The sequence below is a fragment of the Pteropus alecto genome, unplaced genomic scaffold (assembly GCF_000325575.1).
Source record: "Pteropus alecto unplaced genomic scaffold, ASM32557v1 scaffold95, whole genome shotgun sequence".
Taxonomy (NCBI): Eukaryota; Metazoa; Chordata; class Mammalia; order Chiroptera; family Pteropodidae; genus Pteropus; species Pteropus alecto.
In genome coordinates this window covers 7,446,407-7,451,498 of record NW_006441071.1, presented here as the reverse complement: position 1 = coordinate 7,451,498, position 5,092 = coordinate 7,446,407, and positions in this window count along the sequence as shown.

Genomic DNA, 5,092 nt, shown 5'->3' with positions numbered 1-5,092 from the left:
ATTCAAAAATCCATAGCATTCCTATACTCGAATAACGAAGCATCAGAAAAAGAAGTGGAAAAATAATTCCTTTTGCAATTGCAACAAAAAGAAAAAAATACTGAGGAATAAATCTAACAAAATATGTGAAGAACCTATATAATGAAAACTATAAGACCCTATTAAAAGAAATCGAAGAAGATACAAAGAAATGGAAAGATATTCTGTGTTCTTGGATTGGAAGAATCAACATAGTTAAATTGACCATATTACCTAAAGCATTATGCAAATTTAATGCAATCCCCGTCAAAATCCCATCGGAATTTTTTTAAAAAGTGGAAAAAAATAATTCCTTTTGCAATTGCAACAAAAAGAATAAAATACGTAGGAATAAATTTAACAAAACAAGTGAAAGACCTATCTAATAAAAACTATAAGACCTTATTAAAAGAAATCAAAGAAGATACAAAGAAATGGAAAGATATTCCATATTCTTGGACTGGAAGAATCAATATAGTTAAAATGACCATATTACCTAAAGCATTATATAGATTAAATGCAATCCCCATTAAAACTACATAGGGCTTTGAAAAGTGCAAGACATTCCTGGAAATCTAGAAGATCGTGTATATGTTTAGGACTGTGCCTTTGCCCAGAGTTGTGTGCATCTCTGAAAAGATTTGAGGAGGCCATAATCTCTGAAGGTGGGGATGTGCCGAAGTATTAAAAGCTAAGGCAGAAGTTTTAACTACCTGCCTGAGTGTTAAAGAAGTTCTCCAACATGCGCATATACACTTGCAGAGGAGCCAAGGCTGTGAGAGTTATTGGTTCTAATTTTTCTAAAGAAATGTTTTAGGAAGTCTTCATCCACTAGCTGACAAACAAGCAGAGACTTTAGTGGTGATGCATGACAAAAAAACAAACTTTTCAGAATTAGTCACAAATGTCACTAGGGAATCCACCATCCACACACACACACACACACAAATAATAATAATAGTAACAAAAACAAGACCTGAATATGGGGGCAGGGGTTCTGACTTCCAGAGTTGCTGTATTATATTATTTAAAATGTCTAGATTATAACAGCAGCAACAGCAACAAAAGATATGCAAGAAGCAAGAAAATATGATCCTTACATAGAAAAAAACAATTGGTAGAAACTAGGAATTACTAGATATTGGACTTAATAGAAAAAGGGTTTATAAAAATTCTATTTCTTTATTCCAAAGAAATAAAGGAAAATATGCATAAAGAACTAAAAGAAATTGTTTGATGTCCCATAAAATGAAGAATATCAATAAATAGGTAGAACTTATGTGAAAAAAAACTAGATAATCTTGAGATGAAAAATGCAATAGTCATAATAAAAAATTTACTAGAAAAGTGACCAGCAGGTTTGAGTAGACATAAAATAGAATTAGCAAAATTTAAGATAGTGTAAATGAGATTACTCAGTGTGAGGAACAGAAAGAAAAAAATAAAGAAAATTAAACAGAGTCTCAGCGAGATTTGAGACAGTATAAAGTACAGAGACATCAGCATAATGGTAGTGATAAAGAAAAGAGAAAGGGGCCTAGAAATACTTTAAAAAACGACAAAAGTTTTCTCAAATTTAATGAAACACGCTAATCTACATCTCCAGAGGGCTCATAAAACTCCAAGTAAAATACAATAATATCCACACCTAGACACATTATAATTAAACTATTGAAAAGTAGACAAAGAGAATATTAAAACAGCAAGAGAAGCTACTCATCTCATAAAAAAAAAAGATGCTTGATAAGATTAACAGCTCAAAAAACAAGAAAGCCAGAAGACAGTGACATATTCAAAGTCCTGAAAGAAAAGGACAGTTCAGCAAGAATTCTATATCCTGCAAAATTATCCTTCAAAAATGAAGAACAATTAAGATATTCTCAAATAGTAAAAATTTAGAGAGCGTATCATTAGCTGAATTGACCTATAAGGAATATAAATGGGAATCTTTAGAGTTAAATGAAATGATACTACAGAGCAACTTGAAATCATATAAAGAAATAAAGAGTATTAGTAAAGGTAATTATATAGGTAAATAAATACAAAAGAAAGTATAAATATATTTTTGTTTGTAGATCTTTATTCAAGTATGTTTTAAAAAACAACTGTGAAGCAAGACATAAATCTGTGATGATGGACACAAAATGGATAAGGATGTAATTTGTGTGGCAATAACAGCATTAAAAAAAGGAGAAAATGGATTTATATAAGAAAACTTTGCCTACTATTAAAATTAAGTTGGTATCACTTTGATTTAGATATTTTTAAATTAAAATGCTAATTGTAAATATCAGGGTAATAACTAAAAATAAATTTTAAAAATTATACTGAAGGAAACAACAAGAGAATTAAAAAGGTATTATAGAAAATATCTAGCACAGAAGACAGTGATATTTGGATAGGGGAACACAGAAAACTAAGAAATAAGAACTGCAAATAGCAAAATGTCAGATGTAAATCCTACCTAATAGTAATAGCCTTATATGTAAATGGATTAAACATTCTAAAACACAGAGTTAAAAAATTAGATTAAATTACATTACCTGACTTTATGCAGTCTACAAGAAACATACTTTGGATTTAAAGACACAGTACATGAATGGAAAAAGGTATACTTTGGAAAGAGTAGCTATACTCATATCAAGTAAAGTACATTGTAAAACAAACAAACAAACAAACGTTACCGGAGACAAAGAACATAGTAATAATAAAAGAGCCAATTCATCAAAAAAATAATTTTAAACATATATGCAGCTAATAACAAAACCCCAAAATCTATAATGTAAAAGTTGATGAAATTGTAGAGAGAAGTATACAATTCAACAATAATAGTTGGAAACTTAAATACCTTAATTTCAATAATGGATAGAACAAGTAAACATAAGGTCAACAAAGAAATAAAAGACTTGAACACCATTATAATCTAAGTAAACGTAACCCAATATATAGAATACCCCACCCCCAATAACAGCAGAGTGTACAATTTTCTTGAGAGCACATTGTGCAGTATACAGGATAGGCCATATATTAGGCCACAAAACATGTTTTAATAATTTAAAAAGACTGAAATCATACAAAATATGTTCTTCAACCACAATGAAATGAAACTAAAACAATAACTAAAGGAATGTGGAAATTTACAGATATATGGTAATTAAACAAACTATCCTAAATAAGCAATGGATCAAAGAAGAAATAATAATGGACATTTGAAAAGTACTTTAACTTGAGTGAAAACTTAAACCCAATATACCAAATTTATGAGATGTAGCAAAAAAATACTTAGAAGGAAATTGTAGCTGTAAATGACAATTTTTCAAAAAAAGAGATCTATATTAAATTAGTAACATAAACTTTCACCTTAAGAAATTAAAAAAGAAACTAATGAAGTGAGCAATATTGAAACATTTCTAGGAAACTTTTCAAATGATAAATTTGAAAAGGAGGTCCTTTTTAACAATTAAAAAGAACTGATAAATTTAGTCACCTGATATCAGAATTTAGTATCTACCTATAATATTTAAACATTTTGTCAACAAGATCTAACTTGTATGGTTGGATAGATATAAAATTACTTGGATACTTTCATGAACAGAAAGTTATTTGGAATAGAGAAATAGTAAAATCAATTATTATTTAAATTATAAAAAATTTGTTAGAAACTAAAAGAAAAAGACTAAAACAAAAACTTTGCAGAAAGTTAAATTTTTTCAGTTAAGCCACCAATTGACATTAAAATATCTTTATAACATATCAAAAATGAGTTATATGAGGTAAGTCATTGCTCAGTTAAATTTTCACATAAATTTTGTTTTCAAAAACTCAAATTTATGACAAAATGTTGTCAGTCTACATCCTAAAAATGTCAACTTTGTGGGTGCTTTTTAATATTTGCCAAAGAATAATCTGATTTAAATATATTTTTTTTTCTATCGCGATTTAGAGTTCTCGTAATTTCAGGTCAAAAGTATGAATTTAGGAGAGTTTTAAGAGAGGAACTTAATGTTTATTTTAATGAGTCATACAACTGTATGATACAGATTATAAGATTTCTATAGCAGTCTTTAAAAATAGTATGAATATTGCTTTTATTAGTCATTGAATATACATATAAAAATACTGTGAATCATTGGCAGCTTACAGAACTGCTTAAATAATAGAAGACAATGAATTGAAAAATTTCGTGTTCTTTGTCATACTCATTGGTAGTGTCGTAGAAAAGTTTTACAAAGATTTACTGTACTGTTAATCTCTGTTCAAGTTTACCCTAAAAGAAAAGGAGTACATGCAAGGAAATATTTAATAACCAAAAGAAAATAATGGTAGTGTGATTTACTTTTACTTTATTATATCTATCATACTGCTTATGAATGAGTTAAATAAAACCTGAAGAAAAGGAAAGACTTCTATGTGACTTAACTGGACGGGTAAGAAAATTAAGTTGAAATTAAAACTTTGTAATACAAAAATATAAAAACTATACATTCTTCTAATTTAAATCAATATTCAGATTTTAATTGTAATCAACAGCGTTACATAAACTGGCCTCAAAAAAAACTAGCCTCAAAAACTACAACAAAATTTAAAGTTGCCTTTCAATTTATTGAAAACTCCATTGAATTTTGATGTTAATAATGAATTGACAAAATGGAGAGTAAATTTTATTATCTTGAACAAATATAACATTGAAATTTAGAAATTTAAAAGCAGATGTAGATATTAAATGAAAATAATTTTTGGTTTTCAATTCAGTTATTGAATAACCAATTAAAATTTTGTGTACAAATTGAAATGTGCTGTAGGTGTAAAATGCATGCCAGATTTTAAAAATTTAGTGTTATAAAAAATGTAAAAAATATTTCACTATTAAGTTTAGATTGAATCTTAAAAAATAGTACTATTTTTGGATACATTGGATTAAATAAAGGTAAAGTTAATGTTAATTTCATCTGATTTTTTTAATCATGAAAACTAGAGGAATATACATGGCACATTTGTTATAAATGTGCCATGTATATTCCTACTGGACTACACTGGTATACAAAGTGCACTTTCTGTATTGTCTAAAAACTAT